Consider the following 16,958-nt stretch of genomic DNA (forward strand, 5'->3'; position numbering starts at 1 on the left):
TCTTTCCCAGTAGTCAAGGTCCTTAACTTCTTCTATTCTAGCTGTAAAGGACCTTTGTACACTCTCTATTTGTGCAATATCCTTTTGGTAGTGTGGGTACCATATTATATTACAATATTCAAGTGGACTATGTACGTACGTTTTATAAAGCATAATCATGTGTTCGGCCTTTCTTGTTTTGAAGTGCCGGAACAACATTCCCATTTTTGCTTTGCATTTTGCCAATATTATTGCTATTTGGTCATTGCATAACATATTCCTATTCAACATCACACCAAGGTCTTTAACTGCTTCCTTATTTGTGATTGTCTCATTATTAGGACCTTTATATGCATATAGCATTCCTTCTTTATCACCATAGTTTATTGATTCAAATTTATCAGAGTTAAATACCATCCTATTTACCTCTGCCCATTTATATATATTGTTTAGGTCTCTTTGTAGCGAGTTCCTATCTTCATCACAAGTAATCTCTCTACTTATTCTTGTGTCATCCGCGAAACTTGTCACTACTGAGTCCTTAACATTACTGTCTATGTCTGCAATCATAATCACAAACAGCAATGCAGCTAACACTGTACCTTGTGGCACACCGGATATTACCGTAGCTTCATCCAATTTCTCAACATTAGCAGTCACTATCTGTTTTCTGTTTTGCAAAAATTCTTTTATCCATCTTCCAACTTTATCCACAATGTTATGTTTTCTCATTTTTTTTTTAATATATTATGGTCCACCTTGTCAAAAGCTTTTACAAAGTCTAGGTAAACCACATTTGTATCTTTTTCGTTTATCATATTTTTATATATGCTTTCGTAGTGAGCTAACAGTTGGGTCTGTGTACTTCTTCCGGGTACAAAACCATGTTGTTCTGTATTAAACAAACTATTTTTCATTTAATGTTTCATTATATATTTTTTTCATTACCCTTTCGTAAACTTTCATAATATGAGATGTCACACTCACAGGCCTATAATTACTTGCCTTTAGTCTTGATCCACCTTTGAAAGTTGGGGTAATATACGCTAATTTAAGCTCATCATAAATCTTTCCTGAATCTATACTTTGTCTTAATAATATTGCTAGCGGCTTTGTGATTGAATGAACCACTTTCTTTAACAAAATGGCAGGAACACCATCAGGTCCTGCTGCTGATCCATTTTAATCTCATTAATAGCCTGCACAATATCGGTTTCAGTAATATCTATGTCCGAGAGGGGAAGGAGGGGAGGGATGGGAGGGGAGGGGAAAGGGCAGGGGAAGGGGAAGGGAAAGGGAGAGGGAAGTGGGATGGGGAGGGGGGGAAGGAAAGGGGAGGGAGGGACACACACACATACAACACACATTTAAAGGCAGCCAAGGAAAATAATGTAATACACACACACACACACACACACATATATATATATATATATATATATATATATATATATATATATATATATATATATATATATATATATATATATATATATATATATATATATATATATATATATATATATATATATATATATATATATATATATATATATATATATTCTCTTACAGGGATATTATCCGTAAAGTTGGTCCAGAGTCAAATCTTTATCTCTCATACTGTCAGCTCATTTCTTTCATCCCTCTACAATTTCTGTCAAGTCCCTTATCAAACTTCACTTCTCGCTGTCTACTTCCCTGCCAATTCGTCATGGGCCAGCATGGCAGGGTATGTCCCAACCATGCAGTCTGATTTGGGTAGGGACTGTGTGCTGTACAAGCAACTACCCACCCCCAAAACAGTGCTCAATATTGCTACATACAATGTAAGAACCCTCTCTGAAGAGCTACACCTGAGCAGCCTCGAAACAGAGATTAAAAACATCAATTGGGACATTATCGGAATCTCTGAGATGAGAAGACCTGGTGAGAAAACCCAAATGCTTAAAAGCGGACACCTGCTTCACAACAGTGACAAGGAAAGCAAACAAAATGGTGTTGGATTTCTCATAAACAAAAACTTACAGAGCAACATTAAGAAGTTCACAGCCACATCTGACAGAGTAGCTAGTGTCACTCTTAGAATTTCAAAGTGGTACAGGCTAACAATCACACAGGTATATGCTACCACATCAGTGTCGTCCCAGGAGAACTGGATGACTTTTATGATGACCTATATACCAGTCTAAATAATAACAAAGCCCATTACAGCATAATAATTGGGGATTTCAATGCTAAAATTGGACAAGGGAATGAAGATTGTGTTGGCAAATTTGGATATGGAGAGATATATGAGAGGGGAGATGACTTGATCAATTTTGCTGTAGCACATTACTTCAAGATCATCAACACATTCTTCAAAAAAGTGAAAACAAGAGATGGACATGGCGAAGTCCAAACCATGAAACACGAAATGAAATAGACTACATACTTGTAGACAGACATAATATAGTTAAAAATGTTGATATCCTGAACCAAGTCAATGTAGGTAGTAATCACAGGATGGTAAGATGCAAAATCCAAATCAACACCAAACAAGAAAGACAAAAACTATTCTTCTCAAGACCAGAACATATCAAAATATCTGAAGCTCTCAAATCTATATTTCAGATAGAGTTAAAAAAACCGCTACGAGATTCTTGAAAATTTAGAAGACCAAAACAGTAATGAAAATGACCTTGAAAGCTTGAATAAACATTATTTTCCCATTGAAAGAAGTAGCAAAGAAGTTTCAGGACAGAAAGCCCTCCGAAACCAGCAAATTCTCTGAAGAGACAAAGAACCTCATGAAAAAATGTAGAAATCTCAAGCCTCCATCAACAGTGCAGGAGGAAACTGAAGCAGCAGAACTAAACAAAACTATACAGAAAAAGCAACAACAAGACCTTCATGACAGAACAACAGAAATAATTAAAGATATCATTAAACAGGGCAGAGTGTTTAAAACAGCAAAAAGAAAACTCGGCCAAGGGAAGCTGCAATTCACTTGGGTGCTAGAAGAAGATGGATCCCTTACAACCAACCGTTTATGGAATAGTTCAGCGAGCAAGAGAGTACTGCCAAAAGCTTTACTCCTCAGAAAGACCCCATTATCATTTTCACTAAAGAGAAAATCAACACCTATCTCATGACTTTCCAGAGATCACAGCATGTGGGGTGCAACTTGTCATCAAGCAAATGAAGAAGGCGAAAGCACCGGGACCAGATAACATCACGTTGTACCTAATAAAAGATGCTGATGAATCAATCCAAGTCAGACTGGCACGACTATTCAATGAATGCCTAAAGAAGAGGAAAACGCCAGAAGAGTGGAATACAGGCATCCTCATTCTACTCTACAAAAAATGTGACCCCAGGGACATGAACAACCAATGACCAATCAGCTTCCTTAATGTTATTTATAAGATCTTCACCAGAGTTATCACTAATCGAATTGCAGGTAAGCTTGATGAAAATCAGCCACGGGAACAAGCAGGCTCTAGAAGAGGCTACTCCACAATTGACCATCTACAAACAATAAACCAGATCATTGAGAAAACAAACGAATATAAAATCCCACTAGCAGTAGCACTTGTAGATAGATTACACCAAAGCCTTTGACTCGGTCGAAATTGAGGCGGTCATGTCAGCGCTGGAAGAACAGAGAGTTGACTCAGTTTACATCAATGTCCTACATCACATCAATGACCATTCAACATCATTTATTCGCCTCCACAAGGACTCAGAACCATTCCAACTCAAGAGAGGAGTCAGACAAGCTGACACTAGCTAACCCAAACTGTTTACTGCCTGCCCGGAGAGAGCTTTCCAAAAACTCAACTGGTAAGAAAAAGGAATAAGAATAGATGGAGAACACCTAAGTCACCTCAGATTTGCTGATGACATCATTATTGTTGCCCCCACCAAAGAAGAGCTTCAACAAATGTTCACCGAGTTAAATGAAGCAAGGAAATCAGTAGGCCTCCACATGAACTTCCGTAAGACCAAAGCCATGAGCAATAAATACACTGAAAATGCAGATGACATACTTGAAATTGAAAATCAACAAATAGAGGAAGTGGACCACTACATCTGCCTTGGACAATGAATCTCTCTACATGCCTCCAAAGAGAGCTAAATAAAAAGAAGAATAACCCTAGGTTAGCAGGCGTTTGGAAGAGCCATTATAGTTTTAAAAAATTAGAAGATTCCTATCCTCTTAAAAAGGAAAGTCTATGATCAGTGTATCCTCCCCACTGTCACCTACGGGGCCGAAACTTGGTATCCAACAAAAAAGCTTTCTCTTAAATTAAGAACAATTTAGAGGGCACATGAAAGAATTATGCTAGATCTAACTTGAAAGGATAGAAATACAGCTAAATGGATACGTAAAAAAACTAAAGGATATCCTTGAAACCATCAGTAAGCTCAATTGGAACTGCGCAGGGCACATTGCCAGGATGACAGACAACAGATGGACATCACGGACAACCTTCTGGACGCCCCAAGGATACACAAGAAACCGAGGAAGACAAAAAACCCACTGGCAATATGACTTAGACCTACACAAACAACAGTGGCACAGAGCAGCGGAGGATAGAAATCTGTGGGAGAACCTAGGGAAGGCCTAAATGCAACAAAGGACTTTTGAAGGCCGAAATGATGATGAAAAGATATATATATATATACATATATATATATATATATATATATATATATATATATATATATATATATATATATATATATATATATATATATATATATATATATATATATATATATATATACATACATATATATATATATATATATATATATATATATATATATATATATATATATATATATATATATATATATATATATATATATATATATATATATATATATATATATATATATATATATATATATATATATATATATATATATATATATATATATATATATATATATATATATATATATATATATATATATATATATATATATATATATATATATATATATATATATTTGACTTGTTAAGATTATACGTAACTAGACATATATAGAGACAGATAACGATATTTGGTCTCCATGAATAATAAGTGATTTGATAATCTCCAGACATCTTTCCCGTCACTCTGGCACTGAGCCTTGATGGTGTTTTTTTACCTTATGAGCAACAAATACGAATTCAGCAGTTTCAGCGATCCCGTTAAACGCCCCACACCGCTACTGTTGGGTATCTATCAGACGAAGTGCCAGATGTTTTTACATCTAATTGATTGATCAGTTAACATATGTTACTGAATGGACAAGGGATCAATAGAGTGAAAAACATGGAAAATAATACCTAGATCTAGCATCTGTTTAGTAGAAGGATAGAGTCCTATGTAAACGAACTAGAGACAGAGAGAAGGCTGTACAGTTAAGTTCAGGAGACAGAAGCAGAATGTGTGAAGTGAATTAGTGTTACCGAACCAAAGACAGAGCCCAGCTGTTGACTTCGATAAAATTCAAGAACATATCTCCCAAAGAGAGAGTTCAGTTGTAATCTTAGTAGAATTGCTCCATCTCCCAAAGTCTCAATACCGTTACCCATAAAGAACCAGGTGGCAGAGAAATTATTATAACTTTTTAAAGATTTTAGTAAATGTATTAAAGGGAAAAACACAATTTATTTCAACAATGAACAGACTGAGCTGATTCTTAAGATAACTGACACATCAAGCAACTTGTTACTACTTAAGTGAATGTCCTCAGTGTAACAGATACAGCATTTTCAAGAATAAATCCCTACTATATATATACTGTATATATATATATATATATATATATATATATATATATATATATATATATATATATATATATATATATATATATATATATATATATATATATATACATTATGTTTTACGCTGGATTGCTAATTTATAAAAGTTTTAGGGGGGAAAAATATCAGACAGTAGAGGGGTAGGTAGACCCACAGGGACTGAAGTGATAGAGTATGATTTAGGAGCAGCCAAGCAACCCTCTTCGAGGGCTGGGCCTTAATGCATCTCCAGGGAAGTCACCTAGAGAAGCTAGCTCTTCCCTATGTCTAAATCCCAAAATTCAATTAATCTCCTTCTTCTTTTCCACTTTTACAGGACCCAGACCATTTTCAAGCTCTGCATCGTGAGTCACACTGCTTGTCACCACCGCGAAACGCTGCCCGTTTGACCATTGAACCGCAGCAGGTGGGACTCAGTTCACATTCACTGGACCGATCGTGAACCCTAACACTGGACACTGCACGAGAGAGGCTTTGATATCGTTAACCTAGATGCTGTGTGTGCAAGCAGTATCAGGAAGCAAACACGGTATGTTCCCTGAAGGGAAATGGTTGTACCCAGTGTACTTTTTCTTGGACTCATTTTGTTTCATCTCTCTCTCGCATTTAACCACTAAAGTAAAGTTTTCTGTCCCTTCGACTTAAACAGCAAACAAGGGACTTTATTGCAAATTTTGCATAAATACTTCTCAGTGTATAAAAAAAGCTCAATGAATATAAAAAAGAAAATTAAAGAAATCGAATTCAGGGCAAACTAGTTTTCGGAAAGCTTTTTTTCTTTCAGCAAGCTAACCATTTCTTTCAGATTTTATTTTCAGTCTGTTTTATTCACTAAGCTTACTTTTTGGGGGGATGGGAGGAACCCTTTTTTATTTATTTTTTCATAATTTAACTCCCTACTTTTTACAGTATCGTAGCATTCTACTTTTCCAGTTTAGGTAGCTGTTTAGCTTATAATAATAATAATAATAATAATAATAATAATAATAATAATAATAATAATAATAATAATAATAATAATAATAATAATAATAATAATAATTTTTCTTGTTTAGGAAAAATTATATATTACTTATTGTACTTTGGTGTGATCTTCTTGTCGTCGTTCAATGATTACGGCACTTAAATTTGAAGCTGATTTAATCTGATTAATACCATCTGTTTAATTAAAACGCTCCAGCAATATCATAAAAGTGATTCAGTGAAGGAATTTTCTGAATATACCCACTATGTATACAAAAGCATAAACGACCCTGTATTTTTTCAATAAAGTTCACATTGCAACGTCCATTTTCATAGATACCGTTTGATCAAATAAAAGCATATCCATTGAAACCTTTGAAAATGCTTTAATTTTAACTGAAAAAAATATAAGCCATCACCTAATATTAATGAATTAGATTCATAATCTCTTTTAATCATTGATATCAGGGTTACAATTTAATTTCTATTAAACAAATATTGCGCATCTCAAACAAAAGATGGATTTAATGCAGCGAGATGTATATTATGCACTTGCATTTTCAACATTTTTGACCTATTAAAAATGTACATGCTCCTTATCTTTAGTGCAAGATGGTAATGCTGTTGATTTAGAATCAATGGAAAAGGCATTGCTGTCTTTATTTTGTGAAACTATAATGTATATATATATATATATATATATATATATATATATATATATATATATATATATATATATATATATATATATATATATTATGTGTGTGTGTGTATACTTGTAATATTTCCCATTTCATATTATCACTGTGCTATATTTCAAGTTAACCTAAAGAATAGATAGATAGATAGACACTTCAGTTCAGTTCAGTTCACTTTATTTTATATCTAAGACTCATAGGTAAAAAAAAATTTCAGTGATATATACTAAACTTATGTCGGAATATATACACAATTACATAAAGGACTTATGATTAATTAACCTGGCACACACCTCTTCACAATGCATAAAAACAAACAAACAACGGATAGGATATCACATAAAGCTCCATAACATTCAGGTTATAACAACTTTCTAAAATTTACATTCACCATTTTAGATAAAAAAATCTTGAGGAAACATACAAAAGCCTTGATAGGCAATATAAATTATGGTATAATATAAAACGTAACTATAAATAAACTAAGTACATACATGATAAAATTCCCTCGTCTGCTTTCATTATTTTTATCAAAACGAACTCTTGCTAAAATAGCATCTTTATCATGGTATAATAAGGAATCTATATCATAAAATGTTTTTAAAACTTCATAGACTTCCTTTAACAACACCGATGATATGTATAAAAAGCATAAGATCTTTTGAATTGAATCACATGTGTTGCTTAGCAACTGCAAGCCTGACAAAATCTTAGCTTTATTTATAAAATGTTTGAAAGTTAAAATCTATGCCTCCTGACAAGCCTAATGGCTGCTCTCAAGATATGAGAGGTTTAAAATCTTTTTGACAGACTTATGGTAGCTGCACCAAAACTTTTGTGTAAGTTCGCACCCATACATCTGTAGACAGAATTGTTTAAAATATCTTTACTACTTTATCTGCAAAATAGAATTTTCTCAACATCATGTCGAACTCGTCATAAAATTTACTTCTTGTCCGAATAATGTCGTCAAGATAATTCAAATTGCACGTTATAATATACCTCAAATACTTAAATGATTCCATATTCAATCTCATCAGTACCAGTTCTAAAAGGCTCGGTATTTTCCTTCATTTCAGGTTAATATTAAAAACCATGCATTTTGTCTTTGCTAGGTTAAAGTTTAATTCTACATTAAAAGCTTCCTCATAAGCTGCATCTATCAATTTTCGCAGACCAATTGCTGAGGGGGGCCAGCAACACTACATCATCAGCATATGCAATGATATTTGAACTTAAAATACCCAATCGGCAACCATCCTTCATTTTTTAGAAACATTCCTTAGGAACTTATCGATATATATTCCAAACAAGAGACTTAATAAAACTCCTCTCTGGTGCACTCCGTTTTTCATTTCCCATTCAGTTGAGACAATAGACCTATATTTCATATTAACCACTTGATTACTGTACTGAAAGTGAACTAAATTTACATATATAGCCGGAACCCCATAATCTATTAATTTTCTCATAAGAATACCGTGATTAACGGAATCAAGTGCTTTACTAATATCAGCAAATCAAGCACAAACATCCGAATTGCCATTATTGTAGCTCAGGACTGTTTCTTTTAACAGTAAACAGGTATAACTAGTGCCAAGGCCAACTCTAAAACCATGCTGTCTGTTCCTCAGAGATATTAGAGGTGTCATTCTATCTGAAATACATTACTCAAGCCATTTCAACAATACCGAAGAGGACATCACAGGTCGGTAATTATCTGAGCTCGATATGTCTCCAAACTTGTCTTTAATAATAGGAGTGATTACACCTCTCAACATACGCAAAGGAATCTAACAATGAATAAAAAAAAAAAAATAAATAAGAAATAACACAGAGAGAAACTCACTGCAAACATCAGGACCCAATTTTAGGTCGTTCGAATGAATGTTGTTGTATCATATACCTGGATTAATGTTGTTAATAGCTTTCTTTATGTCATGCATAATGAATCTCAGTAATATTTGAACCTTATTCTTCCCGCTAATGTATATTCTTTAGAATTCCGTATGAATTCTGTTCTGTTGTTTAGCTAATATTGATTTATATTTAGAGGAAAAAATCACAAATTTCATCTGAGTTTTCACTGTTATCTATTCTTTAGGACATATCTTACTATGACTTTTAGCTTGTTTAATCTCATTCCAGAATTCTTAATACTGCTTTTCAGTTAAATTCTGCAACATCTTCCCACTATGATCACTTTCATTCTCTTTACTTTTTTTAAATCCATACCCAGACAAACGCCTTGAAGATTCCATGGCCTCAAACACAGAACCACTTCGATGTCTACAGACCGTATCTTTCCAAATAAGAAACCTCTCTCGAGCGGTGTCATAAAGCTGTTTTACCTCATCACTCCATCCTGGTATAACTTTGAAAGGCTTTTTCTTACTAAAGCAGAAGTCTCTCTTTGAATCAGTATAAATATCCTTAAATTCATATACAAGAAGATCAAGTGCTTTTCTATCCCTTTCGTTTACACAATTAGCGTCAAAGCAACAAAAAACTTCATGATGCGTTATTCCTTTTTGAATTATATTTTTCTCTATATCTGAAAATATGGTCCAACCAGCTAGTGTGACAAAAAGATGTTAGCTGAGACCAGAAACGACCCTTGTGAGGACCAACCTTAAAATCACCGACAGTAATAACATTAGTAAAATTTTATTCTTTAATAATTACTTCCATTGTCGCAACAGCATTTCGGTAGACTTCCAACGAATCAATTGCCTGTAAGTCACATGGCAAATAAACATTTAATATTAAGAATTTTGAGTAAAAATTTGTTAAAATTATGCCAATAACTGAGTCATCAATAAATACAGGAGAAATGATGAAAGAAAGGTTCTTTCTCCAAAAGATGTTGCCACACCTTTCGAAGTACGACCTCCACTAATGCCTTCACTTCCCTATCTTTTACAAAAGCTAGATGCCTGAAACCTTCATGAAAGTCATTTAATAGAGGGAAATCTGATTTATTTAGCATAATTTCTTGAAGGAACACAATATCAAAAGACGGCAGTAGCAATTATAGGTGGCATCTCGAAGCATTATTGTTGATATTGTACTCCCTAGATCTAAAAAATTCGACAAACTATTCCGCCAGGCTAAACATCAGGAGATAGTATTTTTTTCCTCTCATTCATATTTAAAGTTATTTTGAAAACCTTATTATGAACGTTTTGAGTGCGGAGTTGTTTACAACTATAAATATCTATATTAATCTCTTCCTTTTTGTAGGCTGATAGCACTTCAACAAAACAGATGTGTCAATTTCCATCGAAAAAGTCATCCACGTTTACTGCACTTTTTAGCGAGTTAACAGTCTTCCAAGAGCCAACTATATTATTTTGCCGTTTTCCACTCTGAACAAGTATAAACCCATCGTTATCCTCTTCGACATCTTTAATCAAGGCATGTAAATCATTCTCTTTCTTGTACGATTGTCCTTTTCCACTGAATTTCTCAGCGTTCTTTCGTTACTCCCGAAGAGGGAGGGTCGCTAGAATCGCTCTCACAGACAGCTCCATCATTTGTAGCATCCTCTCTTAAACCATTCACAATTTCCGCATACAACGGGGCTGACGGAGGACCACCTTCATCATTTGTTAGACGATTTAAAATAAGCCAGTCCTCCTGTGAAGCTGGAGGTGCGCTAGGGTCTTCTTGTCTATTAATTGCTTCAAGAGAAGAATCCTCACACAGAACAGCTGAAGAAGTACTCGTTCTTCTGCGGGATGAAGGAACTCCTCTCTTACTTTTGGGAGGTTTATTGGACGTCTGCAAACTGTTGCTTAAGGAATCTGGAACTAAACTATTCCTCCTAACTTATTCTCCAAGAAATTTATGATTATTTTTTCTTAATTCTCCATTTATAGCCAATATGGATGATACCTTTCTTGATTATTCACCTATTGAACATTGCGGTTTTCCTTTAGGCTTTAAATTTCCTTCTTCAAATTATGTATCTCCCGAATGAGAGAATGCATACACTGTGCGACAGTATCAAATCCAGATGAGGTGGCATACTATTGAAATTGTCAGCAACAAATTTCGGAATTTTAATCTTGTTTTCATCACATTTCGTTAACAAATCAAGAATATCCTGAAGTTCATGCATAATCCAGTTTTCATTACGCCTTCTTATGGATCTCTCACCAACACTCTGATAAAGGGCATCTTTTCCCTTGATAAGATCTTCATCATTGTAAAATAAAATGCAAGCTCTGATGACATCATCTCTTCCCATGCTATTTCTTGCCGTCGGCATATAGCATGAAAAGCTGTTAACAACAGGAGTTACCTCACTCGAACATTTTGTGGTAGTTTCTGCCATTATACATTTGAAAACCGTGTACCATATTCTATGCAGCATACACAGACTGTTGCCATGGCAACCGCAAAAAAAAATCAGAGGGAGGAGAGCGCATGCGCGTTATGATCTGTGTTCCCTTAAAACAAGGTCCAGTAACATCAAATTTTATGATTCCCAAGGATGCCACTGCATAATATCATAGTCACTGAGTGCTCACAGTTCATATTAATGCACGTAAGACAACATATAAAGAATAGTACACTAGTTATCGCCTATTTTTTTAGGAGCCGAGTTTGTTTAAGGTCCCTCAGGGGCATGCACAGAGATAGATAGATAGACAGATAGCTCTTTAATCAAATACGCTTTTCCTAGTAAAATAGCAAGAAACTCACCAATGACTAAAAAAACAAACCATATGGTCGAGCAATAATATTTTTTCGCCTGAATTACATTTGATCAAATTAATCAATATGGTTATCACACGACAAAATAATGACTAATACAGGGATGGGCCTATAACAAGAATTTCCCCGACTAAATAAACAAAGCCAAACTTTGTAGAAAATACTAGTAATGATTCTAAAGATCGGATTAACTTCAGAATTCACAATTAGCTGTTGAGATTCAAGACTTACATAAAGTCCAGATTTAGTCCTTTTTCAGTGACTGAAAAAAAGAATGATTTTTAAAAAGAAAGGTGATATCCATCCAACTGGACTTGTCAAAGAAAATTTATACTAATATTTGTTCCTGTAAAAGCCTCATGGCTCAGTTGTTTGACGATGTTTTATTTGGAATTTGTATGTTTCTTATAATAAGGAAAATGACTAGAACATTTTGCGCTATTTATATAGTGAAATTTATTTAACACTAATTTCACAGAAAACAATGCTTCTACCTAGATTAATAGATAACGGTTTTGTGATAAACAAAAATCAACCGATATAGCTGCAGATATACACAATTGTGTATTTACACCAAGTCTTCAGACACATACACTTGATGTTTACCAGTGGTCATTCACTTTCCATGACTCGTTCCAGGTCAGTATTTGATCGAACCCTTTTCTTTGAAAATTTGCATGTTAATTTTTTAGAGTTGCAACTTTCCTTTACCGTCAAGTTTCCAAAAATGATAATTTCTGTTTCATTAAAAATGGTGTTCTCTATCCTCCTTTTATTTTTTTCTTTAAATCTTCCTCCTGAAAACCCTTATGGACAGAGCCAATAGATTATAAACTCAAGAGGGCTCCAAAAGGAAATCATCCTGCAGAGAGCGAGAGAGACAAGCTACAGGAAAAGGGGAAAGATAAACAGATATGGGGGAGTTTGAAATAAAACTGGTACACCTGAATTCATGAGGTGTCAGCAAAACACAGGAATGAATTTTCCCCTTGCTTAGACATTTGGAGATCAGAATATTCTACAATTGGACTAGGTAAACTATTCCACATTTAAGTTGTAGCTAAAATAAAACCCCTAGCAAACTAGGGTGGTATAAAACCTGATACCAGAAGACAACCCACTGTTTGCAGCAGATGCCTGCCTAGTGTTGCGAGCAAAAACAATTTGGTCAGGTAAAGACGTGTTCGGGGAATGTTTGTTGTTATTGTATATTCTATGTTATAGTGCATCATGAACTCACTTTATGTACCACAAGTGAGCATTAAGAGTTAGTAAAATAACCTTGACTGATGACATAATTCTATCCAAGAGTGTGAGATGATAATCCGCTCTGTAAAACCACACTTGAGCGCAGTACTCCTAACAAGGAAGAAAAAAAAAGTTAAAACTCTTAGATATAATAGCTTTACCCAGAGATGTTCGAAAAAATATTCTGCAAGATACTTTTTTTTTTTTTTTTACCAGTGGAAGTAATATTAAATATATGCTTCTCAAAAGTCAATTTCTTACCAAAAGTTACACCTAAAATGTTAAAAATGTCACTGACATTTAAAACTGTACCATCTGAATATAAAACAGAACGCAAAGAAGAGAGTGCTATAGATTGACCAGTTATCATATCAAATTTTAAGATTTAGAGAGGTTATGCTTCATGCCAGAAAACCTACTCCATTAATGAATATGTGCCAGATCTCCATTCAAGGATTTTGCAGTCACAGTCCTAAGGCGTGGAGAAGGAACAACAGTTAAAGAGGAACATCATCAACATGTGCATCCATTGTGTTCTTCTGGCCATACCACATGTCCCTAGAATAGATGATGAATAGCAAAGGTCCAAGAATACTACTTTGAAGGACACCTGAAATCGCAATACTAAAGCCATTATACTGGCAATCAGCGCAAGCCATTTGAGTTTTGCCATTAAACATTTATTTAAGTACTAATGAAAGATCCACCAGTTCCCAGTAATCTTAGCTTGTAGATAAATGCTACATGATTCTCACAGTCAAAGGCTGAACTAAAATATAAACCGATTATGCAAGGTGATACATATTGACAAGAGTACATCACAAGTGCCAAGTCCTTTACGAAACCCAAACTGTAATGCTGGTAGTAGGTTATTATCTTTAACAAACGTACAGAGACTTAAAGAGCGGCTTCTCAAAAACCTTTGTTAAAATAGGGATAATTGAAATTGGCCCATATTCTGAAGTTCATGAGAATGAACTTTCTCCCTTAGATAATGCAGCAATATTTCTCTTCCTCCAAATAGAAGGAACACTTGCAAGTCCGATTAACTTTCTGGAAATAATAGTAATCTTAGGAGCAATGAAATCAGTAGTCTTTTTAAAAAAGGCGGGAAGGATCCCGTCAGGGTCTATGTAGGTCAGAAGGGCATTAGGCATCTTCGTATCAAAAAAATTTCAGCCAAATGTTTTGCCTCCTGTTTAGGTAAATATACAGCAGTTCTGACACCTCACACAAGAGGGGGCATAATTGAATCAACTGCAAAGAGCGATGGCTTAGGGTAGACCACCAAAGGTTATTACCACTGGACAACAAAATCTCCTTCACGCCCTCATTATAAGTTCTCTCAGATCTCTCGCAGACAGGCAACCTCTCAAAATGTTTCTTTGCTTACCAATCGCACTATTTACGCTTTATCCCACCTCTCTCTCTCTCTCTCTCTCTCTCTCTCTCTCTCTCTCTCTCTCTCTCGTTAACTTGGCTTTAATTTCCTTACATTATATATCGCCGTCGTTAATTTCATTGTATGGTTCACTTGATCCAGTACATAAAACGGACACACACACACACACACACACACACACACACACACACACACACACACACACACACACATATATATATATATATATATATATATATATATATATATATATATATATATATATATATATATATATATATATATATATATATATATATATATATATATATATATATATATATATAATAACGTCCTCTTTAATTTTATATCTTATAATGTATATTTTATATCTTATATTATTTTTAATTGATTTGCTAAATCTTCATTTTTTCAGATATTTTATACAACCATGAGATTAACAAAGGAACAGAGAGTAAAATCAATTCAGTTGTACTGTCAAAACAATAAAAATGGTGCTGAAACCGCAAGATTGTTATCAGCTGAATTTAACATCCCAAGGGTGCAAAGCCGAAATATCACAAGCTTGATAGTAAAATTTGAATCCACAGGAAGTGTAAGTGATACTCAAAGAGCGGGAAGGCCAGTTGTTGCAACAAGCTTAGAAAAGTCCAGAGAACTACAAATAAATAACTAAATTCTAGAACTTTATATCTTTTGTAACTTTTTTTTTCTTAAATTTGGTTTGATTTCATTTGTATTGAACATTATTAAACCGAATAAGAATTATATTAATTTTTTAATATATCATATTAATTTATTAACCTGTGGCACTACGTTCATGTTAAAAAAATAAAATAAAATAAAATATATATTATATATATATATATATATATATATATATATATATATATATATATATATATATATATATATATATATATATATATATATATATATATATATATATATATATATATATATATATATATATAAAGGATACAGGTAGACAGCAAATCAAATCCAGACATATCAGGATTGAGGGCAGTGAAACAGACTGGTACATAACAACATCTTTATTTTTTGCCGACGTTTCAAGACAACTAGTCTCATTTTCAAGGCTGCAATAAAAGAATCAATATTGAGAATACATATAAAATATACAAAAATCTCTTTAAAAAACATTTGACATAACCATAGTTTATGCATTGCTGGGGGTACCAACCTATATAGAAGGCAGAAGGAGGGCGACTGGAATACGGGTAAGTGAAAAGCAAGGAAGACGGTTACGACAGGTAGAGAGGGGTGGAGGAGTTTTGGGCGTTCAACAATGGTACTGTCTGTTTGATAATTAACGATTCCAGAATAGAGTGCTAGCTCGGAAGAGGGCCTTGTAATGATTTTAAATTGATCGTATTCAATGTTATTACCGCATTTTTGGCATGCTCCCTGATATTTGAAAATTCAGGATTACTTAGTTTATTGCCCGTTCGATAGCTCACACTTTTGAGAATCGGCGCGAACCTTACAAAGTCTTTGGGTGCAACCACGTAAGTTCCTCGAGAACACCGAGGACAATCATATTTATATACTACCCCAGACATCATAAGGTCGCTTAAACGGTCTTTAATACTGAATAAAGAACCACTTTCAAAGGATTCTTTGGAATTAGATTAATTTTGACGGCTCCATAATGCCTAGAAATAATTTGAGAAAGGTTTGGCTAAAAGTTTTATCATGTAAAAATGGAACACTGACATAGACTTCAAGTTTGGGAACAGTTGGAATCTTGTACTTTGTTTTGAAGTTGTCCTCTAATATTTTCCAAACCTATTGAAAGAATAAGTTTGATGGAAAATAATTGTTGGTGAAAACATTGTAAAAATTGTATTTCCTTATTAAAAACATGCCAGTTCGATTTTAAATGGAAGGCTCTATATAAAAAGAGTAGACAAAGCATTTAGTTTAAAATTAAAAACAGCTACTATAAAAGTTGATCCTAAACCAGTAAAAGTGGTTTCTCCAAACACTCTCGTGTTAAAACAGTCTGATTCTCGTGAAACTGAGACGTCTAAAAAGGATAACTTATTATCCTGTTCAGTTTCAATACTAAATTTTATATTCGGATGTCTACTGTTAGCGAAATCGAGAATGCTTCAGCATC

Source organism: Macrobrachium rosenbergii, chromosome 54 (assembly GCF_040412425.1).
Source record: "Macrobrachium rosenbergii isolate ZJJX-2024 chromosome 54, ASM4041242v1, whole genome shotgun sequence".
Taxonomy (NCBI): Eukaryota; Metazoa; Arthropoda; class Malacostraca; order Decapoda; family Palaemonidae; genus Macrobrachium; species Macrobrachium rosenbergii.